The sequence below is a fragment of the Chenopodium quinoa genome, unplaced genomic scaffold (genome assembly GCF_001683475.1).
Source record: "Chenopodium quinoa cultivar QQ74 unplaced genomic scaffold, ASM168347v1, whole genome shotgun sequence".
Classification (NCBI taxonomy): domain Eukaryota; kingdom Viridiplantae; phylum Streptophyta; class Magnoliopsida; order Caryophyllales; family Amaranthaceae; genus Chenopodium; species Chenopodium quinoa.
This window is the reverse complement of record NW_018745448.1, coordinates 5,460,863-5,488,802: the sequence shown is the minus strand read 5'-3', so window position 1 is coordinate 5,488,802 and position 27,940 is coordinate 5,460,863.

The following is a 27,940-nucleotide window of genomic DNA, read 5'->3' as shown; positions in this document are numbered from 1 at the left end:
ACGCATGCATCATATTCAGCAGCATTGTTGGTAACGTCGAAATCAAGCTTTATGGAGATTGGAACATGTTCTTCTTTAGGTGATACTAGTAGTACTCCAACGCCACATCCCTTTTGGTTTGAGGCTCCGTCGAAGTATAAGGTCCAAGTATCATCTTCAGTAACCATTAAGTCTTCATCTGGAAATTCATTGTCTTGTATTGGCGTCGAGTCTTCTATTGGAAAATCTGCTAGAAAGTCTGACACCACGGATCCTTTGATAGTTTTTTGTGGCATAAACCTTACATCAAACTGGGCTAGATTGACTATCCATCTTGATATGCGTCCATTGAGTGTAGATTTCTCGAATAGATACTTGAGTGGATCTAATCGGGAGACTACGAAGACGGTATGCACCAGCATGTAATGTCTTAACTTAGTAGTAGCCTACACCAAGGCGAGGCACAACTTTTCGAGCGGTGTATAGCGTGCTTCGGGTATTCGAGAATCTTCTTGCTTAGGTAATAGATTGTGTTCTCTTTGCCTTTTACTTCTTGTGCTAGCATAGCTCCCATTGTCTCCTTGGTAACCGTCAAATATAACCTAAGAGGTATTCTGAGAAGTGCTGGTGCTAATACGGGAGGATTTGCGAGATAGGCTTTGATCTTTTCAAAGGCTTTTTGACACTCATCATCCCATATTACTGGTACATTCTTCTTGTGTTTTTTGAAGATTAGTTCACATATCGTTGTCAATTTTGATATGAACCTACTTATGTATTGCAACCGGCTAATAAATCCTCGAATCTGTTTCTCAGACTTGGGCGGTGGCATTGACATGATTGCTTTGATATTGGTTGGGTCTACCTCTATTCCTCTAGAGCTTATGACGTAACCCAAAAGCTTGCCTGAGGTGAGTCCAAAAGCACACTTAGATAGATTCAACCTCATATTATATTTTCTTAGCCTTTCGAAAAATTTCCTTAAGGCTACTTGATGGCCTGGGCGGTTTTTTGATTTTACAATCATATCGTCGACATATACTTCGAATTTTTTGTGCATCATGTCATGGAGTAAAGCAGTTGCTGCACGTTGGTAAGTAGCACCCATGTTTTTCAACCCAAATGGCATTACCATGTAGCATTAAGTGCCCCATGGTGTTATAAAAGTTGTTTTCTCCATGTCTTCTTCTGCCATGAGAATCTGGTTGTAACCTGCGTACCCATCCATGAACGAGAGAAGCGCGTTATTTGCCGTGTTATCTACCAGAATATCGATGTGTGGCAAAGGGAAGTCGTCCTTTGGACTTGCCTTATTTAGATCTCGATAGTCGACACAGATCCTTACCCTTCCGTCTTTCTTCGGAACTGGGACGACGTTGGCGACCCATTCGGGGTATTTGGATACCTTGATGAAACCTGCAGTTATTTGTTTTTGAACTTCTTCTTTTATTTTAAGAGCTACGTCAGGTTTCATTCGACGTAACTTTTGTTTTACAGGTTTCATTCCTGGAATTAGTGGTATAGTGTGATGAGCTATTTCTCTATTAATGCCTGACATATCTTCATATGACCAAGCAAATACATCGATAAATTCTTTAAGTAAGTTAATTAAATCGGTTCTTTCTTATTTATTCAGTATTAATCCGATTTTAACTTCTCTTTTATGAGTTGAATCATTTGAGATATCAACTGTTTCAGTTTCTTCAATTACCGGTGTTTTCTTTTCGAGTGTTTCCATTGCTTTAATAATTTCTTTATCTTTTTCATTGTTAGTTAAGCAATGCTCGTCATCTTGGGTTAGAGAAGAACACGAGAAGTAAGGAGAATGAGAAATATTATCATACTCTGAGATCATTACATCAAAGAGTGATATGTCCTCAAGGACTGGATCACTAGCTATCCTAGGAGAAGAAATAGGAGGGAGAGGTGTTACAACTAAAGACTTAGAAGATTCTAGGGGGAGGGACTCCGACTCAGACTCTGACTTAGACGACTCTTCAAACATCGGTCATTTCCTTGTCGTGATGGATATCTTCCTTCCGCTTGGAGTAGTCACCTTGATAGTCTTGCGCCACCCTTGTAGTGATCTTTCAGCTGGAGTGATTAGCTTTGAGGGATCGAAGCTTTCACTTTGTAGGACTGTTTGAATGAGTGGGGAGTTATCCTCTTTACAAGTTGGCTCATTCTTTTCTTGCCCAAAAAGTAATCCCATGACGTTAAAGGAAAAGCATTGGGGTGCTTTCTCCTTGTGGACAGGAGTTGGGATTTCATCAGTGAAGTAGCAATCCAAGAAAATCTCGAATCCCGGTTGTCTTATGCCGTTTACAATAAATGGCTCGGGAAATTCATGGCATGGATAGTCCTCTCCTTCTTTTATAAACTGACCATTAAGCGTAAGAGGGTACTGGTCCATTGGGATTTCTTTCTTTTGAATGCGAGCATCCCTACGTGCTTTTGACTTTTCCTGGGCTCGCTTGAGATCTTTCTGAGTCGGTTCGAAACCAAGTCCGAAAGTGTCTAACTTAGGGAGGCCAGGTGACTCCAACGGTTTTGCCATTCCTTTCTTTTTTCCTAGGGTCATCCCAGGAAAATGTCCTTGTTTCTTCAGCATGGCATTGACAATCATATTGGAATGGGGGTCATGGAAAAGGGGGGTCCTTTCATCCTCCTGGATTAAGGAGACTTCTTCGTTAAATCCCCATAAATCTTCATCATCCTCGTCGTGCTCCACATTAATGATTGGATTCTCTATAGATTTGATCCTCATAAATAAAGCATCGATGGTGATTGGAATTCCTCCAACTATAGCTTTTACTTGTTGGTGAAGAGATGAAGGGACGGCCTTTAGATCAAGAAGCCAAGGGCGTCCCAACAGCAAGTTGAACGAAGCTTTAATGTCTACCACTTGGAAAGTAGTAGCATGTTCTATTGCTCTTGCCGTTAGGTATGTCTACCCTGGCTATCTCTGATGAGGAAAACGAGGTTGACCCCTCATCACTCATTAGACCTGTCAAAGAAATCCGAGCCATAGAAAAATAAGAGGAAATCTTTTTCGATGTCAAGGATGATCTTCCAGAACCGGCAAGTAAGGAAGATATACAATTGCTCACACTGTCTATGAAGGAGGTATCACATCTACTACGTGAAGCTCTCAAAGCTAGGAACGAATTCCAAAAGAAATATGATGATTTTCCACTTCCGAAAGATGAACCTAAAAGAGAACTCACACCAATGAGAACGACTTATGAGGCAAAGCATTTTCCCTTACAAGTCACTGAAAACCCCAAGAAGAGCAATAGAATCTACACTCCAATTGGGATCCCATATGCACAAACGTTCGAAATGCTCTCTGAGAGTGGCGAGATCAAACCTGTCAAACCGAGACCATTCGAATCATTGAAAATAACGGATAGATATTACTGTCAGTATCATCAATCAGGGGGTCACACTATAGAAAACTATTTCAAATTCAAGGATTTGGTTCAGAAAATGATCGATGAAAAGAAACTAGTCCAAATTCAACAAGAAGAGGATGCAACCATTAATGGATTTTGAGACAGTGATGAAGAAGATGTCTATCTAAAGGATGTAGTAGGACCTACACTTTCTGTGTCATACACCACAAATGACATTTGGGCTGAAGAAGATTCATCAATAGACGTCGTCACAAGATCCGGGAGAATGCAACCTCCCGTTTCAACACAACCTATGCCAACCACACAACAAGTTCCCATACCTATCATTGAAGACAATGATATTGTTAAGCAGTTTAAGAAGACAAAGGTTGAGATGAATGTATGGAAACTTCTTGCAACATCTCGAGAACATAGGTTGGCTGTAATGAATGCCTTGGACAAAATTGGGATAGACTCTGACACTACTCCTGAGGGACTAGCCAACTTCCTCACAAGTGACCTTCCCAGTCCGATTAATTTGATCACTTTTTCTGACAAAGATTTACCCCCAGAAGGTGACAAACATTACAAGGCATTAAACCTCACAGTAGTTTGCAAGAGGATGAATGTTCCTATGACTCTTGTAGACAATGGATCGGCCATCAACGTCTGTCCACTTAGAACTGCGGGGATGCTCGTCATTAGAGACGAAGATTTAACTCCGTCTACACAAGGAATAAGGGCCTACGACAACACTCGTCGTCAAGCTCTTGGCAAGGTTACCCTAAATGTAACGGCAGGAGAAATAGAACATGCTACTACTTTCCAAGTGGTAGACATTAAAGCTTCGTTCAACTTGCTGTTGGGACGTCCTTGGCTTCATGATCTAAAGGCCGTCCCTTCATTTCTCCACCAACAAGTAAAAGCTATAGTTGGAGGAATTCCAATCACCATCGATGCTTCGCCTATGAGGATCAAATCTATAGAGAACCCAATCATTAATGTGGAGCACGATGAAGATGATGAAGATTTATGGGGCTTTAACGAAGAAGTCTCTTTAATCCAGGAGGATGAAAGGACCCCCCTTTGCCATGACCCCCATTCCAATATGATTGTCAATGCCACGCTGAAAAAACAAGGACACTTTCCTGGAATGACCCTAGGAAAGAAGAAAGGAATGGCAAAATCGCTGGAGTCACCTGGCCTCCCTAAGTTAGACACTTTCGGACTTGGTTTCGAACCGACTCAGAAAGATCTCAAGCGAGCCAAGGAAAAGTCAAAAGCACGTAGGGATGCTCGCATTCAAAAGAAAGCAATCCCAATGGACAAGTACCCTCTTACACTTAATGGTCAGTTTATAAAATAAGGAGAGGACTATCCATGCCATGAATTTCCCGAGCCATTTGATGTAAACGGCATAAGATAACCGGGATTTGAGATTTTCTTGGATTGCTACTTCACTGATGAAATCCCAACTCCTGTCTACAAGGAAAAAGCACCCCCATGCTTTGACTTTAACGTCATGGGATTACTGTTTGAACGAGAAAAGGATGAGCCAACTTATAAAGAGGATAACTCCTCGCTCATTCAAACATTCCTACAAAGTGAAAGCTTCAATCCCTCGAAGCTAATCACTCCAGCAGAAGGATCACTACAAGGGTGGCGCAAGACTATCAAGGTGACTACTCCAAGCGAAAGGAAGATATCCATCACGATAGGGCAAGGACCGATGTTTGAAGAGTCATCTAAGTCAGAGTCTGAGTCGGAGTCTCTCCCCCTAGAATCTTCTAAGTCTTTAGTTGTAACACCTCTCCCTCCTATTTCTTCTCCTAGGATAGTTAGTGATCCAGTCCCTGAGGACATATCACTCTTTGATGTAATGATCTTAGAGTATAATAATATTTCTCATTCTCCTTACTTCTCTTGTTCTTCTTTAACCCAAAATGACGAGCATTGCTTAACTAACAATGAAAAAGACAAAGAAATTATTAAAGCAATGGAAACACTCGAAAAGAAAACACCGGTAATTGAAGGAACTGAAACAGTTGATATCTCAAATGATTCAACTCATAAAAGAGAATTTAAAATCGGATTTACACTGAATAAACAAGAAAGAACCGATTTAATTAACTTACTTAAAGAATTTATCGATGTATTTGCTTGGTCATATGAAGATATGCCAGGCATTAATAGAGAAATAGCTCAACACACTATACCACTAATTCCAGGTATGAAACCTGTAAAACAAAAGTTACGTCGAATGAAACCTGACGTAGCTCTTAAAATAAAAGAAGAAGTTCAAAAACAAATAACTGCAGGTTTCATCAATGTATCTAAATACCCCGAATGGGTCGCCAACGTCGTCCCAGTTCCGAAGAAAGATGGAAGGGTAAGGATGTGTGTCGACTATCGAGATCTAAATAAGGCAAGTCCAAAGGACGACTTCCCTTTGCCACACATCGATATTATGGTATATAAAACGGAAAATCATGCGCTTCTCTCGTTAATGGATGGGTACGCAGGTTACAACCAGATTCTCATGGCAGAAGAAGACATGGAGAAAACAACTTTTATAACACCATGGGGCACTTACTGCTACACGGTAATGCCATTCGGGTTGAAAAACGCGGGTGCTACTTACCAACGTGCAGCAACTGCCTTACTCCATGACATGATGCACAAAGAAGTCGAAGTATATGTCGACGATATGATTGTAAAATCAAAAGACCGTCCAGGCCATCAAGTAGCCTTAAGGAAATTTTTCGAAAGGCTAAGAAAATATAATATGAGGTTAAATCCATCTAAGTGTGCTTTTGGAGTCACCTCAAGCAAGCTTTTGGGTTACGCCATAAGCTCTAGAGGAATAGAGGTAGACCCAACCAAGATCAAAGCAATCATGTCAATGCCACTGCCCAAGACTGAGAAACAGATTTGAGGATTTATTGGCCGGTTGCAATACATAAGTAGGTTCATATCAAAATTGACAACGATATGTGAACCAATCTTCAAAAAACTCAAGAAGAATGTACCAGTAATATGGGATGACGAGTGCAAAAAGCCTTTGAAAAGATCAAAGCCTATCTCGCAAATCCTCCCGTATTAGCACCAGCACTTCCCGGAATACCTCTTAGGTTATATTTAACGGGTACCAAAGAGACAATGGGAGTTATGCTAGCACAAGAAGTAGAAGGCAAAGAGAACGTAATCTACTACCTAAGCAAGAAGATGCTCGAATACGAAGCACGCTATACACCGCTCGAAAAGTTGTGCCTCGCCTTGGTGTGGGCCACAACTAAGTTAAGACATTACATGCTGGTGCATACCGTCTTTGTAGTCTCCCGATTAGATCCACTCAAGTATTAATTCTAGAAATCTACACTCAATGGACGCATATCAAGATGGATAGTCAATCTAGCCCTGTTTGATGTAAGGTTTATGCCAAAAAAAACTATCAAAGGATCTGTGGTGTCAGACTTTCTAGCAGATTTTCCAATAGAAGACTCGACGCCAATACAAGGCAATGAATTTCCATATGAAGACTTAATGGTCACTGAAGATGATACTTGGACCTTATACTTCGACGGAGCCTCAAACCAAAAGGGATGTGGCGTTGGAGTACTACTAGTATCACCTAAAGAAGAACATGTTCCAATCTCTATAAAGCTTGATTTCGACGTTACCAACAATGCCGCTGAATATGAAGCATGTGTGGTAGGCCTTGAAAAAGCTTTGGCATTGGGAGTAAAAAAGTTAAGGATATTCGGAGACTCTTCTTTGATTATCAATCAGATATCTAAAAGGTGGAAAGTAAGGAGCGAAAGTCTAGCCCCTTACCAAACCTATCTGGAAACTCTTACCGATCAGTTAGACAGGGTAGAATATACATATCTACCTAGAGAGGAAAATCAATTTGTTGATGCCTTGGCAAGATTAGCCTCAATGGTTAGGATTCCCACGGAAATCGAGCAAAAGCCTCTAACTATAGAAAAAAGGCACAAACCAGCATACATCCAGGCTATAGAAGACGATGAAGTAGTCCAAGGCGAAGATGAAGAAGAAGAAGAAGAAGAAGAAGAACCGTGGTACACGGACATACTCAATTATGTCACCAAAGGAGAATACCCTCCTCATGCTGACAAAAGAGCAAAACGAGCATCAAGGCTTTTGGCTTCCCAATATGTACTCATAGACAACGAGCTACATAAAAGGGTACCTAAGGGTCGAGCTCTCTTATGTGTAGGAAAAAAGGATGCACAAAGAGAAATGAGGATAGTCCACGAAGGAATCTGTGGAACTTACATAAATGGCAAAATGTTAGTCCAAAAGATAATGCGAGAAGGATATTACTGGACTACAATGAATAGAGATTGCCATCAATATGTAAAAAGATGCCCTAAATACCAAATTTATGCCAATTTACAACATTTTCCTCCATCTTTGTTCTACACCTACACATCGCCATGGCCATTCTCTACATGGGGAATTGACATCATAGGCAAAATCACTCCCCCAGGAACAGGAGGCCACGAATATATCCTAGTAGCAATTGATTACTTCACAAAGTGGGTCGAAGCGCAATCATACGCTAAACTCACTGCAAAACATGTAGCACTCTTTATCGAGAGAAATATTATTTGTCGATACGGAGTCCCACATGAAATGATAAGTGACAATGGAACTCACTTTCAAGCCGAATGTGAAGAATTGCTACAAAAATACGGCATTCAACATCATCATTCTTCCCCTTATAGACCTCAATCAAATGGACCAGTCGAGGCAGCTAATAAAAATTTAAAGACTATCATCGAGAAAATGACGGAAAATTATAAGGATTGGCCTGACAAACTTCACTTTGCATTGTGGGGTTACCGCACGTCAATCCGTACATCAACAGGAAATACGCCATTTTCCTTGGTATAAAGAATGGATTCCGTACAGCCTGTCGAACTAGAAATACCATCTCTACGCATTGCAATAGAGAATAAACTCGATGAAGTTGAATGGACTAGGGCAAGATATGAAGAATTGATTCTACTCGATGAGAAATGACTAGAAGCTGTACATCACATTCAGTGTTACCAGACTCGTATGGCTAGGCATTTTAAAAAGAAGGTCAAGACAAGAAATATCAAAGTAGGAGACTTGGTGTTAAAAGCACTAAGGAAAAATGTTTTAGATCCAAGGGGTAAATTTAGACCTAATTGGTCTGGACCCTACATTGTCAAAACAATCCTGTCAAGAGGTGCAGCAAAACTAACTGATATGGATGGCAATGAATTCTCGAACATGACAAATCTTGACCAACTTAAGAAATACTACCCATAATCACTTGAGTAGGATACTCAAGAGAGCTACGTTCGACCTGATTCCTTAAGAAAGGATACGTAGGCAACCCTTTACGGGTGCGGCCACCTTATTTTTCGACATCTTCGCGTTCCAGAATTAGTTAAAAATTCGACAGAAGATCGGCAAAATATCGGCGTCATAGAGTAAAACCTGGTGCCAGCCAACAACCATCAGCGCTAGCCGATGAAATTGGCTCCTGGCGCCAGACTTCAATGGCAGGCGCCAATTGCAAATAAGTGGCGCCAATTTCAAAATAATTCTGGGAAAATTTCGGTGTTTTTTTCGGAAAATTTTAGACTTCCGTACTCGAAGAATTTCTGGAAATTTAATTTTTTTTCGGTTTTCATTGCTTTAATAAAATAAATTTAAAGTAAATAATTTAATTAAAAGCTGAAATTTCATTAATAAAATAAAATTACATTATTGGTGGAATTTAAATAAAGCTGTAATAAATTAACTTTAAATGAAAACAATAAACTAAGTCTAATAATTTGAAGCTAAGCAATGCTCCTAATCTTTCTTTTCTTTTCTAGCCCTTTTCCAATTCTTGTCTGCTTCCTCCTCCTCATCCATAACTTTAGCTAGTAGGCACCCTTTAGAGGACCTACATTCAATTTTAGAGTAGATAGTCTCCCCTTCAGCTAACACTCCACGCTTCTTTTCCACCCAAGCCTTTTTATCTGTGGTGTCAGCTTTCCTTTTTCCTTTATCTTCGGTAGCACTTTTCTTCCTAGGCATTGCAAGTGTTTTGAATTCGATTCTTGCACCTAGGCGTTCCTTGGAAGGAATCACTCTGTCGCCCAGACGACTCTTCACATCAGTTTTACCCTGATCTTTCTTCGAATCCTTCGAAGGTTTCTTCAGCAACCACTTCTTCACATCATTGGGCAAAGAAGGAGGAATCTTTTGGGTAATCACTTCCCATAAAGGTCTAGCACTCCAGTAAGCATCAAATCTGTCTAATTCTTGAGAAACAGGGTACTCATAGGGAGGACGAAGATCCCCGGAAGGTATATTCTGAAGCAAGCTGTATTGTCTTTTTACCTTGCAAGGGTAATAATAAGTCACTCGAGACAAGCTTGGAAGACGGCAGAAAGGTTGCTTGTTGACACCAACTATCCTTTCTATTTTCCACCATGGGACGACCCACTTAATAGCAAAATTGCGAGATTCGAAGACCTTTCTCCACCCATGGTGCCCAATCCTGGGGAAGCGTTTCTTCCTCCTCACGAAACAATTGGGAGTATACTTCTCAATATCGTCCGGAGGGCTAATTAATTCTAGCCTTTCCATTAGCCACATCTGTAAAAAAAATTTGCAATGCAATTAAATTATTATTACAATACAAGAATATATTTTTTGATTTCTGTAATTAAAAATATTATTTTTCTACCTGTAATAAAATTGGAGAGCCGCGAAAAGGTGCTTTTGGGTCCCTTTTCAGTTCATCAAGACTAATTATAGTCTCTCCAACTATCAATGGCATTGGATTCCTCCCTGATTCAATTTGTTCTAGAACAGTGGTTATAATTGATTAACCTTCATTATTTTTACCACTACTAAGAAAAAATAGGTTAAGCATGCAAAATAAGAACGCCCTTCTTCTATATATATGAAAAGATTCGGAAAGAGGTTTATCAAAATAATGGCGTGCAAATTCTTTCAAATTCACTATGTTGCCATCTACTATTTTTGATAAATCCATTTCTTTTAAATTAAAGAAGCTCTCAAAATCCTTATAATAATATGCATCTACTCTAGGGATTACTATAAGGTCTATTGCAACGAAGCCTAAAATAGCACCAAATTCCTCTGGCAAAGGGCTAATCTCATCATACCCTATTCTAAAGCAATGAGTATCAACATTCCAAAATTCTAGAGCGGTATGTATGAAATCTAAGTCAAGATCTCCCCCTTTGATGCCATAAATTCCCCCCAAGTAAAACAAATCTAATTCTTTTCTGTCTCTGGCATTAAGAGATCGACACCATTCATGAGTGTATTGGGTGAAGGTTTTGGTGACTAAAGAAATAATTATTATTTTTCTAAAGCAAAGAATTATTTTATTCGCTGGAATTATGAGAAGAATCGGCTGGGCAGGGGGCTATTTATACACAAATTGCGAGAATTTTTAATTAGAATGAAATACGGCATCAGCGTCAATTGGCGTCATATCCCGTAATTGGCGCCATTCGCCAGCGCTTGGCGCCACACGCCAAGTGAATCGCCTGGCGCCACGCGCCATTTTGTGGCGCCAGCTGGCGCCAAGTTGCCACATCAGGCGCGCTTGCTTAAATTGCGTTTTTATCTTAAACTCGAGTCGGCTAATGACTTTACGGCTCCGTTTATATTTTCTAAATATCTTTTTTATCCTTTTTTAAGTTAATTAATATAGCTATTATATTAATTATATTATTCTCTTTTTGGATTTATTTAGATTAATTTTCCAAATTTTATACACACAAGCTTTTAGTTGATTTTTCCCTTTTTTTTATTTTTTCTTTTGGGGGAGAGAGTCGGATACCCTCCATCAATAATAAAAATGATGGAATCTTTGTGCAAAATAAAATAAACTCATAATAGCATTAATATACAAAATGTGTCTAAAAATAGTGAGTTTAAGGCAAAGTTTTATGAAAAGTCAAAATAAAATATACACGGGAACAAACTACGGTGCCGGAGGACGTATGCCCATCATATCATAAAATTGCGCCGTACGAGGAGTCACCTCTCCACCAGCTCCATCTCCAGCCCCAGTCTCCACGGGAGGAGGAAAACTTAATGTAGGACCACTCCACCCAGGATCAACCTGAGGCAGAGGCTGCGGAGGCTGCTGTGATGACGAGCCTACCTTGTACATCCCACCACCTCTGAAAGCCGAGGTAGCCTCTCCTACCGGTGCAGTATGAGCACCCTCAGAAGAAGATCCCGAGCCCTCTGCAACATCAGCACGAGCAGCCTCTGAGCGACCACCTCTACCCTCTGACGTAGTACGACGACGTCTCGAGCTAGACCTCGCCGGATACCTCTGCCCCTCAGGTCTCGTGTGGGTATGAGAAGCAATAGGTTGGCCCTGCAAAAAGAATTAAATAAGAAACAAGGCAAAATTAAAGCGGTAATGCCAAAAAATATATAAAGAAAGACTACCTCTCGGATGACGTCGTCCCGACGGCAGGTGGCTGCATTCCTCATCCGGACAAGCTGGCTCCGGAAGGCATCTATACATCGTGCCATCGCTGAAACCAACTTGCGTGAAAACTGTTAGAAAAATAAGTCAGTAAACATGCATGATATATGAACAAAAATTGTGAATAAATAGGCTTACTCGAGTCTGGTGCCGAGGAATCGACCGCTCTACGAAGGCTCGCCCTCGGGAGCCGGAGGAATCATCTCCTCGATAGGCCCATATGTCCCTTGGTAATGGATGGACATACGGGGTGGCACGAACTCAGTAGCATCGTCCTGATAAACCAAAAGGTCAATAAAACATTACTTGGGGGCTACTCAATGGAAAGTAAAAGCTGAAAAATCTTACCCTCACATCCTCAGCCGGTACGAGGGCTGGAGCTAACAACGGTAGTAGCTCCTCAGCATAGCACCGCCCAAGGATCACGTAGGACCGCCAAGAGGTACCAGCTCCCTCAGACATGCTCAACAACCGCGCGTCGTCGAACATATGACGTGGTGGAGGAGCAGGAACGACGAAGACATCAGAAGAATGCTGTCTAGAAACCCTCTCTCCTAAGTACGCGATCGCCCCATAAGTCCCCAGGAAGTAGCGACGCTCAGCAGAATATTGTGCGGCTAACCCAGGGACTGTCCATCCGCCTCACGGCCGGTACACTACCTCAGGACCCTACAAAGAACATCAATCAGGCAAGAGTATACCTAAAGCATCGCGAAAAAAGCAAATAAATAATAAAAAGTCGTACTGCGATGATCCAGTTCCGGACGTGCGTAGTAGACATATCCACATGGCAGCCGCCCCAAGAGGCGCTAACTGGAAATCCGCGCGGCGATGGTCTCGCCGGCGTAGCGGAGGGGAAGTGCTCGTAGAACCAGATCTACAAGGAGTTAAAATTGTGAGTAAATGCTAACTAAAATGTAGAGCTAAACTTTATAGGGAATAATGTTTACCTCTACGACCTTCCAAAAGGCAGACAAAGCAACGTTCGTCCCAAAGGACCGGTGCCGACACGAGTCCCTCAGTGGATGAACGAAGTCAGCATAGGCCAAGCTGGCCCAGTCATAAGTCTCGATCCGGTGAAGATCACGGACAACAGGAAGATAGTAAAGCAATGCCCTACTACCTTTTTCGGGGGAGAATGTCCCTGAAAACAACATCAGCGCAAAGATGCGCACCCGCTGCTCTCGGGTGGTCGCATCGTCATCAAAAGCCGCTGCCAGCGTCGAGCGGCGAATTCCCCTAGCACTAAACTGAGTCATCTCGACCTCAGCTCGGGCCCGAATAGCGATCGGCCCCAACAGCTCCTCGACCTCCGAAGAAAAGAGGTCGATCCCACTGTCGAACGGTAGTGGCACAGAGTTGAACTCCAGTCCTGTAATGAGACTGAAGTCCGTAAGGGTGACCATCATCTCGCCCCAGGGGAAATGGAAAGTGTTGGTGGTATCCCAGAAGAACTCTACCAAAGCGCGCACTACATGATGACCCCCGCTGGAGGCAACCATAGCCTCGGAGGTCTCGAACAGGATAGTCAGTCCACAAGACTCCCATAGGAGTCTCGTCTCAAGATCCCCGGCAATGTACATCTTGTACAAATCGCCCAAACCATCACAGCCGGAACCGTGATAGCGCGTTGCCCCGTCTCACCCTCTCAGAAATGTGGTGGACGGGGGCGAAGAACAGGGTTCGCTCATCCCACTCAGGGAGCCGACCAAGCAAAGTGGAAGGTGTGACATCATCCTCTACGGGCTCATGCTCCCGTCGGGTGTTTCGGGATCGTGAACCCGAACCTCGCTGTCTAGCCATACTAAATTGTGCAAAATCATCATAAATCAAGGTTCTATAGTATCTAAGATTCTCCTAGCCGCATGATACTATGTTCGCAAAAAACACGGAGTACGTAGTACTAAAATAGAGCACAAGTTCAAATTGAGCATATACGGCATTTTTCAAGCAATCACACAATTTCTTGCAACACTATAGTAATTATTGTGACAAATTGGACAAGAATTGCTAGCAAAAACATCAAGAACAAGTCACATTGTTCTTCACGACCTTAGGGGTTCAACAATGGCAAATTGCTCATTTCTTCACCAAATTGAGTCAAATAAGTCTCAAATTACTCCCAAGGAAATATATAAACATAATCAAGCAATTTAATGGCATAAAAATTGACAAACAAAGCAAATTGAGCATTTTTAATTTCGAATTTACATAAAATTTGTGAATAAACATGCCAAAAATTCATAAAAACTGATGTGAGTTTGAAGAAAACTTACATAGATCGGGAAAATAGATGAAAAGAGCTTTGATTTGCAACAAATTTGAGTGAATTCGGTTAAGAAATGAGCAAGAACCGAGCAATTGAAGCTTTCGGGTTTTTTCGAGCAGTTTCGCGATGAGCAAGCAGCGAAATGAAGAGGAAAGGGGTATTTAAGGAAATCCCCGTGCTGGCGCCTAGCCTTAAGCATTGGCGTCAAAAATTAGGCTTGGCGCCTGGCGCCAATCTCAGCGCCTGGCGCTAAGGCTAATAGTGTGGCGCTGATAGCTTTTCAGCGACGCCAGAGCACCCAGCCACTTGGTGAGGTTGTTCTACCTTTCTGCAACATATTTTTGGGTTCCTTGGAACGCCAGTTAGCCCCTCTAAGCAATTTGACATAATTTAGTAATCGGCTCGATTACGCAAAGTGATCGACCTGATGAAAGATCGTCTCACTTAGCTTAAAGCGCCTAAGCATTGGCTCATTAAAAAAAAAAAAGAGCACCGACATACAGGTTCATTCGCAAAAAAGCACCGACGTACAGGTTCAAAGCAACAGAAGTGTTGACATACAGGCATAGCGGAAGCAAAGTTCAGGCGGACTTTTAAAGATCGACAGGCGTGGGTCTTCGGTAATTTCCTTTGGAAAATTATCGCATCAAATGAGGATGACTTCAAGAGAGGATATCTTCGACGGCATTCCCTAGCTTGCGGAGAGTTGTCACAAACAACTGGAGGTAATTTCAGGCGAAGTTATCTTCGATCGTGTTCCCTTAGGCATGGAAGATGGTCATAATGTGGATGGAGATTGTTTCAAGAGAAATAATCTTCGATAGTATTCCCTTGGACATGGAATATTATCAATGCGGATGAGGATTGTTTCCAGAGAAATAATCTTTGATAGTATTCCCTTGGACGTGGAATATTATCAATGCGGATGAGGATTGTTTCAAGAGAAATAATCTTCGATAGTATTCCCTTGGACGTGGAATATTATCATAGCGGAGGAGGATCGTTTCAGGGGAAGCAATCTTCCAATTTGGAAGCAGTTACAGGCGTAGCAGTTTTCAAGCGGGATGGCATTATCTAGTTTGCAGGAGGTCATCAAAACAACAGTAAAGCGGCAGCAAATCGGTTACTTTCAGAGACGTGTGCTCGACGGTGCAAGATACGCGTTTCTTAACTCTTTTATCTGTTTAACTAATGCTAGTTTTGTAGATGAATATTGAGGAAGTTATGGCCAATTTACTAAACTGGGCCCGGTTAGAGTCTTATATGCGGCCCAATGATCTAGGGGAGGGCCTAATATGATTTATCATTCCTAATGCAATTAGGAATGGTTTTCGTCTTCTAGAATCTTCTAGAAAGTTCTTTTCATTCCTAATTCAATTAGCATTGATAAATTGACTTTTTTTTGACTTTTCATAGTTTTAATTAAAATCAAATAGTATTTTCGAGGAAATTATATGATTTTATCCTCCAGTATGACAAATTTATCTGATTTTCGAAAACGCGTTAAAACCAGGCTTGGCGCCTGACCCCAGGCATTGGCGCCTGGAACCAGGCCTGGCGCTAGTGTTGGTGCCTAGCGCCAGTTAGCCAGGGTTTGCGCCAGCTCTGTTTTTTGTGCGTCAGACTCTGTTTTGATATTTTATCTTTTTTGGCTGGTTTTCTCTATAAATAACGTATTAAAAACTCCGTTTTCATTCACCAATTTACACCAATTCTCATCATTCACAAGTTCTCATCAACAATCAGTTTTAATTAGCATTCGCCTACAATCATTCATTAATTCTCTTAATCATTCATCTTTCTTTCTTTCTTTCTTTCTCTAAACTTTGTTTTTACATACAAAATTCCGTATTCGCAAGATCTAGAAACACCTAGCCATATTCGAAGTTGCCTTCGCCTTAGACGTGAAAGGTTTAATTTCTGAGGGTTTGGTCCCAAATCTCTCTTTCAATTATTTAATTTAATTGTTTTGATTATTATTTTCCTTGAAGTTACTAACGTGTGTATTTTGTTATTAGAAAGAGGTACGAGGCATCAAAGTAAGTGCTTTAATGGTTTTAATTGATATTATGATGTAGACATCATGTTTATATTGTTATTATGATATTCCTAGTATCATGTCTAGGGTAATTTTAATATTAAATATGATTGTTACGATGCTTCCTATTTTCTTCCTAATGTTTATGATTGTTAGTATCGTGTTAGGGTTAAAGATTTGATTTTTATTGCTTAGTGACATGCTAGGGTTTGTTATTAATCTTGTTAGTATCATGCCTAGGATCTTGCTATTATTATTCTTTAATATTAACATGAACATGATTATGATTATAATTGTTGTAATTTATGACGATTATGAATATTATTATTATTATTTTTTATGGTGATTATAATTATTATTATGATTATTTATTATGTTGCTTGATGATATTTATTATTATTGCTTGATCACGCCTTTTATGCATGTTTAAAGGAATCTATACTTGTAATCACGCTTAATGAGATAATTAATAATCTTGTTAGGGTTAATTTGATTATAATTCAAGTGATCGCCAATAATAGATTTATTTGTGCATTATATTCAACCAACATAGATAAACAGGTTTAGGGTTAAACCTATTGATTGCATGTTAATTGAAAAGCGCACATGAATACGATCATAATAAAGTAGAGGCCTATTTTTAGGGCAGGTTCAATCTCTTTTAGGTTGGATTTGTACCTTCATCCCCGAACCCTTATTTGGTTCTAGACCTTATGGAGTTGACGATCTCTTGGATCATTAAGGGGTGTAACCTTCATCCTATGAACGGTTTACAAGTTCCTAAAACTTGTTGGCGACTCTTTTGCTCTATCTTCTTCCCTTTTGGACGCCACCGTACTTTAGTGTATGATCACAGTGGGGTTCAAGCTAGGGGTTAACGCTTGAAATTTATTCCCCACACCTTTCAATGACCTTGTGATGATCCAATTATTACACTTGTATTATTGGGGAGCAGTATTGCACAGGCTAGCTTGATGATGTGAAGTTCAGGGATTTGACATACGCATTGTCAAGGGATTGGTGTGATTGAGAGTATTCGTTCTTTGTGTTGAACTTATTTATGTTTTCCTATTTCAGTTATGTTTTAGGATTTTGAATATTGGTTTGGTTTAATAAGAGCCTTTATGGTTCCAATTTATAAGCTTTGACTTATTGGTTTTCTAAATTATATTATTTTAAGATTGAAGTTGGATTTCCGCTAAAAATACTTTGATAAAGCCTTAACGTTTTAACACGTGGCGGTAACATGCCAATGGTTCTTCTCTTTTGTTATTTAAAGTAAGTGATTTAGAAAAGGGAGAATTATTGGGGTGTTACATTGCTTATATGCAAATACATTATTGAAATTAAGCAATACAAGCACCAAGTCTAAACAGAGGAAATCATCACCTGCAGTCAAGTTATAATACCAAAAAAACAAGAATTGAGTCGAGTTCAAGTCAATATCAAGTTAACATCTACGTCAAATATGATGGGAGCAAAGGACTCTCATGTTGTAAATTGTTCACATTAGATAAATTGAAACACGATCTCTAAACAAGAAATGACCAAAATGAATTTGTGATGCATATACACATCTAACCATAACAAAAGATCCAATTCAAACATCAATAATGCTCCAATACCTTTAAACTAACTCCTATGGTTGAATACTCCGATACCTCTAAACGAACTCCAAATTATTTAAAGTAAATCTCTATAGATAGATTGAATACTTAATTAAATCGAAATTTTACTAACACACAAATTCAACCATTTGCGATATTCTTTAATCATAATTACACAAATCATTAGTCATTACTCATAATTTTAATCACATTATAACTCAAGATTCAATTAATTAGTCCCATAAAAACTATAATCACTTGATTTATAATTTAATTAACTTTATGAACATCATCAACTCTCAGCATTTAATATATAAATCAAGCCAAGTACAACAAGCACAGAATAGTGCAGAATCACAATACCACACTACAACACCAGCAACAAGTGGTCAGCAGCAGTAGCAGCACAAAGGCAAGAAGACAGGGGTAAAATAGCAGGGTACCAGTAAAGGGAAATATCAGGGAAGACCGGAAGAGGAACTTGAAAATAACTTGAAGAAACAAGATAACGACATGTAGTAACAAACAAATAAATTTAAAATAAAATGTTCAATGAACATCTTACTTAGGAGCGATATGTCGTTTCAATAAAGAGGAACTTATAAATTTCTTCAATGGAGAAAGAACCCTAATTTGTGGTCGGTGGTGGTTCCATGTTCTTCTGGCCAATGGAGCTTCTTCTATGCGCTTTTAAACTCAAATACTCCACGGGTAGACTCGAGAAGAAGCTCAACCTTTTGGAAATCTACTGTCATTATCTCAAATCTAGGCTTGAGATTTTCATCAAACCCAAAATCAGATCCAAATCCAAAGCCTAATTCGCTTCTCAAGCCCGAATTCTTCATAAAACTTCACCAATAAACCTAATGACCATTATCTCATCGTCAAGAATTCCCTCATTGCATTTGTCGATTCTCGATCTAGCAGAGAATTGAATTTCTCTTCTCTCGGCTGAATTTATTGGGGTCAAGTTGTTTGACAAGATTGAATCGTAGCTGCAAGCCTGCAAGGAGGGAGAATAATAGGGTAGATGAATGAGGAGCTGAGGATATTCAAATACGTAGTACTTGGTTGAATTATTAGGGTTTCTTAAAGGGGTTTTAAAATTTGGGAAAAATATAGGAGGGAAATTAAACAATTCAACGTGCCCACTTATTGTTTTCATATTTTGATTGGCCGTGGCATTAGACCACTCTAATACAACGATCTGAACCCTATTGCAACGATTATGAAAAGGAGCGTTACAGTAGCGTGCAGCCGTTGTATTAGAAGATGTTATTGCAACGGCTATGAGGTAGCCGTCACATTAGATGTAGCTATTTCCACGGCATTGAATCTGACCGTTGCATTAGCTCTATTTCATGCGTTGCATTTGATTAAAAATGTAGTAGTGAGATTATTTAATAATTACTCCAACAATTTTTAATAGATAATTACAAAAATAATATCAATAAATACTGCAATTATTATAGTGATAATGAGTAATTTTTAAGTTCCTTTTTAAAATAGTTGTTCCACTTTTACTTTTCATATTTACCATCACCCTTCTACTTTGATCCTTATTATCTTTAATTTTTGTAAATAATAAATATTTTCAAAGTAATATTGAAACAAATCTCACAAGACCTAACTATTTTTCCCGTCAAAAAAATATCTAAGTATATTTTCATTATGTGTAATTAGTAAATGATGGTCAATGAAAAATAGAGTCAAAAGCTAAAATGGAACATGTAATTAAATATGGAAAATTATATAATCATAAAAGTAATAATAACTGATGTATGGTAATTAATCTAATGATTATTAATTTAATTATTAAAATAATTAAAAATACATATTTAGTGGTATAACATGTCATTAATTTACTTAGTTACAATCAATTTACAACAAAAAAATGTACCATATATGTTTGTTAACGTTCACTAATCTCTCTCTCACACGCATGCACGCTCGCGCACTCACATACATACAAAAAAAAGCAACCACAATATACTTCCTCCATTCTTTTTTTATTGCACCATAAGGGATTTCACGCTTGCCAATGCATTACTTTAGCTGTTAATATCTTCTATTATACTTTTGTAAAAATTACAAAAAATTGATATTTGTAAAGAAGATTTCGAGACGAATCTAACTAGATCCCTCATGATTATATTTTGCACTTCTAGAAAACAGGCAAATAACGACGGAAATTTTCCGTCGAAAACATCCCGTTTTCCATCGGAAAATGGTGAGTGTCATTTATGGCACTCATTTGGTTCATTTTAGGGTGAATTTCATGTTATTCTATAGCTCTTTTACTTAGCTTTTCCTTGATTTTACTCTTTATTTCTTTTAGTTTGCATTTTCTTAGTTGGATTTCTTTCTTTATGCATTTCTTGATTTATTTTGTTATTTTCTCTTTTATTTGCTTGTTTTCCTTTATTTTTCAGGTTAAGGTCGCTATCCAAGTTTCCCGAGGGCTCTTCCCAAGTTTGGTATTAATTAGTATGCCTAGTGGTCTCCATTTTAAGCTCAAGCATGGAGAAATGCAAGTTCCTAAAGACCTTGAGATGTTCATTCAAGCCGTGGGGGCATAATTTCTAGTCTTGAACCCGCAAACATGGAGTTTAGAAACTGTAAGGTTTTGTGTTTATCAAGAGCATTAAGTGGAGCAGACGAGGAGCATCGGAATGATAGGGGAAGATGGCTTCCCTATTCCCAGGCGCGGGTGCGCGCGGCTATGGCACGGCCGCGCCTCTCTCGGGAGCGGGCACGCTTCTCTCGGGCGCGGGGCGCACCTGTTCAGGCCCCTGTTCCGTACCCAGATTTGCGTGGCTGCTCTCTCTCTTGTAGTTGGCCGTGCCTGTTCGGGTTTATTTGGGGACGATCTAACTAATTTCTCAAAAGTTAGTTTTACTATATATAGATTGTCTTTCTTTTTTTAGAGAGAGTTCAATTTTTCAGAAATTAAAATAGAATTAGGTTAGATTTTTAAAGAGAAAAACTCTAGTTTTTAGAGAGAGAAGTTCTTGATTGATGATTAAAGATTGATGATTCCAAGTGTTTTTCTCCATTTGAATTGAAGCAAGTTTGTAAGGATTTCTTTACTTTAATACAATCTTTATTTTGATTTCAATTTCTTTGTTAATTGTTCAAGTTGATTGATTTTTGAATTGGTATATTTTTTATTAATATGATGATGATGAATTTGTTGTTTAGTTTAGTTTTGATAATGACTTCCATAAAAAGTGAGTAGTTGTCTTGCTAGGGAATTGGTGAAGCATATATGAGTAATTGATTTATGCTAATTGGGGGAAATTGATGGAGTTAATGTTGTGATTAAATCAGTTGATTGATTAAGTGCATGTGTGTGTTTAATTTAGGAGTGATCAACCTAAGTTTCTCATACTAGATTGCATTGTAGGTTCACATTCATACGGAAAATTGATTGTGGCTTACATTTGTCGATTGAGTAGGTTTGCAAGTTTCCTAGCTAGAGTCTCTCGTAGTTGGCGCTAGTTTGACCTTTAGGAGATTAGCCTACTATATTCTCTTGATTGCTTAATCGATGTTCCCTCGCAACACTTGACTTAGTCATCTCCAATCCCAATTAGTTGAATAAATTACGAGTATATGTGGATCCATACCCTAGTGCTTGTTAAATTTGATTTCATTATATTGTTTGATTGTTTTGAATACACACACCTCACTTTATTGCTTAGCTTCGAAATAGCTTAGCTTTGAATTTAGCATTCATTTCCCATTCCTAGTGGTTCGACCCTCGACTTACTCTATGCTTTGTGTAGGGGTGTGTAAAGAGATTATAAATTTTTTTTTTACCAAGGGTAGATTAGTTTTCAACACCCATTTCCGACGGAAATACCGTCAAAACTGGTTGTCGGAAAACTTTTTGTAGGAAAATGGGCCTTTTCCGTCGGAACCACTATTCCGACGGAATTCAGTCCGCCGGAAGTTATTTTCAGACCCAAAATAGTCCGTCGGAAATGTACAACGGACTGCATTCCGCCAAAAATTTCCAACGGAAATTCCATCGGAAAATGCTTTTACAAAAACAAAAAAAATGCCTACCCCCACCAGCAGTCACCACCCCACGACACTCGTTACCACCCCAGCCACTAACTCGTACCTTCACCCACTACCCAACACACCAAAACCTCCACCAGAACCCACCTAACCAAACCAGACCCCCCTAACCCTAACCCCACAGCACCAGCCACCACCCAACCCACCTAACCCGTACCACCACCAATACCAAACCAGAACCCACAAACCAAACCAGACCCCCTAACCCTAAACCACTACTAGAAAACAGACCACCATCAGCAAAACGACCACCACCACGAATGTCATCCACCACCGAACACAAAACCAGACCCACCTAACCCAAACGACCACCACTAGGGGTTTACACCGGTCCAAAACCGGACCGGACCTGGACCGGACCTGTTTGGACCGGGGACCTGAATTAGGTAATTTTAAGGACCGGGGACCGGACCTGATTTAACAGGTCCAGTTCCGGGCCAGACCTGAAAAATCAGGTCCGGTCCGGGTTTAGACCTGAATGGACCTGTTTTGTATATATATATTGATTATCGAGAGTAACTCAAAACTAAAAAATATAATCTGTACACAGAACTTACATTTCAATTATGTACAAATGAAGACTAGTGCCTTTAGTGGTATACTGATATTCAACCACAAAAGCCCACTAATATTTCACTTATGCACTCTTAATTTCATCATATTCCGAGAACTAAGAATACAAAAGGCAAAACACGATCCACAGGCAAAACACGATCCACACAAGTGGTCTGAATTTGCAGACAAGTCGAGAATTCACGACTTTAAAAAGAAGATCAGAATATTGAATACACAAATTAACAAAAAAAAATAGATCTAATATACAAATTGAACAAAAACATATCTATAATAAAAATTGAATAATACAAATTCAAAAACAGAAAAATTAAAATCCGAAAAAAAAAATTCTGGAAATTGACGAATGAATGAATAAGAAATCAAAATCTGGAAATTGACGAACGAATGAACAAAAAATAAAAATCTGAAATTAAAAAATAAAAACCACCCATCACAGTGGTTTTCTTGGGTCCGAGATGAAGGAGAAGGAGAGGTTGTTGCGGTGGTTTTCTTGCGACGCTAAATGGTGGTAACGGGCTAACGGCTGCTGTGGTTGACGCCAAATTGCCGGAAGTTACAATAATGGCTGCTGGTCTACTCCGGTGGTTTTCTTGTGGTGGTTGTCGGTGTTGGGCAAGGAGAGGAGATTAGATCTAGGGTTTGAGAAGAGAGAGAAGAGGAGAGAATTTGAGATACAACCATCAGAAACTCTGATATAGGATATTAGTTATAGGGTTTTGCTGAGTTGCTATTTTATATAAATATATATATAAAAAAAAAATTATTAATTCAGGGTTTCAGGTCCAGACCGGGGTTTTCCGGGTTTTACCCGGACCGGACCGGAAAACCGGAATCGCTTATTTTCAAGGACCGGGACCGGACCTGAATCAACAGGTTCGGTCCAGGTCCGGTCCGATTCATGTCGGTTCAGGTCGGGTTTCAGGTCCGGTCTATTTTGTGTACACCCCTAACCACCACCACCGAAAATCCCCACAACTCCTAACTTAAACGACCCACCACCACCGAAAATCCCCACAATCCCTAACTTAAACGACCCACCACCACCAAAAATTCCAACAACCCAGATCCACCGAAAAACCAACTTTAACCCAGATCTATCAACCACCACCACAAATTTCTAAAAAAATCCGAAAAAAAAATATTAAAATTAAGAAAAAAAAAGATATACATACCTTATTTTGACCACACGAAACCAAGAATTTGGGTTTTTAAAGCCAAATTCGAACATAAAAATTCTAGATCTAGAGTTTTCATGGTCGAATTTGACCTAAAAACCCACCGTTGATGTTAATGGTGTTGATGTTTTTGTTCACGTTGGTGTTCTTGCGGCGGCGGGTGGTTAGTGGCGGCGGTGGAACGAGAAAGAGAAGGGGAAAAGAGAAAGAGGAGTGAGAAGGAGAACGAACGGGGAATAAAATGAGCAGGGGAGAACGAAGAAGAAGAAAAGAGAAGGAGAAGGGGGAACGAAGAAGGAGCAGGAAGAGGAATCAGGACAGAGAAGGAGAGAAGATGAGAGAGAAAGAGAGGCCGAAATAAGAAAAGGAGGAAGGTCGGGCTTCATTTTAGGGTTTAAATGGGGAATGAAACCATTTTCATTTTTTTTTTAAAAAAATTTCAGTCAAAAATTTTCCGACGGAAAATTTCGTTGGAAATTTCCGATGGACTATAAATCCGTCGGAAATTGTAAATTCCGATGGAAAATTCCGTCGGAAAGCACATTTACTCTGACGGAATTTATTTCCGTCGGAAATTTCCGACGGATTTTTAAAATTCGTCGAAAATTTTGCTTTTTCTGACGGAATTTCGAGTCCGTCGGAATTTGCCTGTTTTCTAGTAGTGTTTCCTAATGGATAAATCACAAATGATGGTCAAAGAATATTAAGTGAATAATGTAAAAGTTCTAATGGTGCAATAAAATAAAAATGGAGGAAGTATACAAATATTTAATCAACCTAGCAAAGTTATATTGAACGTCAAGTAACTAATTTTCAAATATGGCTAATGTCTTCATTTTTTCATGTAATTTTGTTTGGAATCACTTTAATGTACCTGTTGACGCCAAAATTTTGTTAATTATTAGGTGTTAGATATATGTAAATAAGGAGATAATATCAAAACATATAAGATATTATCTTCACGATCTCGTAGAATATTTGATAGATATCTTGTTTACTACTCTATGACACTCTATATAAAGAGGGTCGTTTTTAGGGTTTAATTAGGCTCAGATGGAATAAGTCACAAAGACTCCATCTCCTCCCTACTACCAAATATTGTAGGTTCATTGTATGGAATAAGCCTACAAGGCCCCGTACTACAAACAAATATCAAACCCTAGCTCTTTGGAGAGAGGAATCAAGAGGTCTACGAGAGTTGTAACCCACAAATTATCAATGAAATAATTGTTCCCGTATATTTTTCTACCTCTTTAATTATATATTGCAGGTTTGAATTTTTGTGGTTTACAAATTGGCACGCTCTGTGGGACAATTTTCGCTCTTCTTCTCCACTCTTCAAGTATCAAAATTCGTAGAAATAATGGGGGCATGTCAAATTTTCTTTCAAATTCTACAAGAAAATTTCGAGACCAAGTTGCATCCGTTGTCAAATCTCCACAACAGGTCTCGAGGGGGAATTTGTTGACACCGAAATTTTGTTAATTATTAGATGTCAGATATATGTAAATAAGGAGATAATATAAAAAATATAAGATATTATCTTCACGATCTCGTAGAATATTTGATAGATATCTTGTTTACTACTCTATGACACTCTATATAAAGAGGGTTGTTTCTAGGGTTTAATTAGGCTCAGATGGAACAAGTCACAAAGACTCCATCTCCTCCCTACTGCCAAACAGTGTAGGTTCGTTGTATGGAATAAGCCTACAAGGCCCCGTACTACAAACAAATATCAAACCCTAGCTCTTTGGAGAGAACAATCAAGAGGTCTACGAGAGTTGTAACCCACAAATTATCAATGAAGTAATTATTCCCGTATATTTTTCTACCTCTTTAATTATATATTGCAGGTTTGAAATTTTGTGGTTAACAGTGCCATCAATATTCCATATAATTTTGAGAGTGAGGGATAGCTCAAGTGGTTAGAGCTCCTTTCCCGTTTTCAAGTGTTTTTGGGATCAATTCTCATCACTCGCTGTTATGGTTCTCCAAATATATATATATAAAAAATAATAATAAAAAAAAACTTTATATTCATGGTAAATAATTTCTTTTAGGAAAAATTGCCCAGAATAATCTCACTTTTGGATTATTTTTAAATAATCAGACCTTTATACTCAATCAGCTCAAAATGATCCTAAGTGACCTGTGACCGTTTGAGTAGGTAAATTTTTTTAAACTGGGATTAATTTACACATGACACCACACGATGGTCAAAATATAAGTCTTAATTTTAAATTTGTTTTAAGTAATGATTATTAATAACTAAAAGTAATTAGCTATTTATTTTAACTTTTCCTAAAAAAAAAATAATAAAACTAGATCTCAGCCCCACCGTGACCCCAGCCACCTCCTCACCACTACCATCGGCTCAGAGCTCCCAACCCCACCAAGACTAGACCCAGCTTACACGCGCCGTTCTCCAACCATCTTCAACCCTCTTTCATCGCCACTAAATCACCACAATCATTACCAAAATCAAAGTGTGGAAAGGAGAGAGAGGCTGAAATCGAGGCGTGGGAAGGGGATGGAGACCAAAATCGGGGGCGTGGGGAAGAAGAGGTGGCCGAAAAAGGGACGGGGTCGGGGAGGGATAGAAAATGGATTTTCGAGGGTAGGGGCTGGCTTTATGCTCACCGGTGCTTTCAGGGGAAGGGGGGTCGTGGTTCAGGGGCAGGGCTAGTAGTTAAGGGGAGGGGGTTTGTGGTTCAGGGAAAAGGGTTGGTGGTTCAGGGAAGGGGGTCGTTTTTGGCGCCGGCGATGGGGGATGGCTGGCCAGAGGTGCGTGGGAAAGGACTTGGGGTGAACAATGGTGGTTGGCTGATGGGTTTTTTTAGGGATTAAAAATATTTATTTTTTTTTCTTTAAAAAAAATTTAACTTTTTAAAAAATTTATTTTATTTTTTTAGGAAATTTTACAAAAAAAAAAAAACCACCTTTTAAATCTTGTTTTTTTGCAAATAACCCACCATTTTAAAAAAATGTTGCAAAAGACCACCAATTTTAAAAATTTTGTTACAAATTACCACTTTTTTAGCCAAATTTATCAATTGTTTTTCATTGAATTGATGGTAAGTTGCAACAAAAATTTTAAAATTGGTGGTTTTTTGCAACATTTTTTTAAAAAGTTGGTTAAATGCAAAAAACAAGATTAAAAAGGTGGTTTTTTTGCAAAATTTCCTTTTATTTAATTTTTTTAGCCCAATAAAAGACCGCCACGTGTCCGGTAACCTGTTATAGCAACTTACATGACTGGTTGGGACCATTTTGAACGGATTGGGTATAAAAGTCGGTTTATTTAAAAATAACTCAAAGGTGGGATTATTTTTAGCGGACGGCCCAAAGGTGAGATTATTCCGGGCAATTTTTCCTTTCTTTTATTTTGATCGAGCTTTTATTAATAATATTGCCAAAAACCTAATTAATTCGGAGTATTAATAACTAAAGATATTATGTGTCAAAAAGATAGCCCTTATCTCATCATTTTATCTAAATTACAATAAAGGATTATTTGATATTATAAATTAAGGAATAATATTATAGATTTACATAGATAGTACTCCCTCCGTTTCATAATGTTAGTCTCATATACTATTTTGGGCATTTTAAAAAAATCTACCCATATTGAATATATTTCATTTATAACTTGATTTTTTTTTAATTAATTAATTGTATATTGATGACATGACTCTAAGTAAGGAATTTTTTACCTTAAATTATACAATTATGACTTATATTTTCCTAATGAAAAATCAAAAAAGTTAAATATTGAATATATTTCATTTATAACTTGATTTTTTTTAATTAATTGTGTATTGATGACATGACTCTAAGTAAGGAATTTTTTACCTTAAATTATACAATTATGACTTATGTTTTCCTAATGAAAAATCAAAAAAGTTAAATAAGTTAAACTAATTATGAAATCTGTTGTACTTTAATGTTAGATTCCAAATATATTTGTTTTCTTATTTTATGTGATTGATTCCATATGAGATTAGCATTATGAATCGGAGGGAGTAATAATTACTAATCACTCCAACAATTAATAATTACTCTTAGAATTAGTATTATTAATAATTACTCCTATAATTAATAGTATTAATAATTAGTAATTACTCCTATAATTAATATGGAGTAGTATTATTAATCAATAATTACTCCAATGATTCTAATTAGTTATTGCTCCAATGATTAATATTTAATATTTACAATAATAATTGATTTAGGGTAATTAATAATTACTTTGTATTAATAATTAATAATTACTTCATTA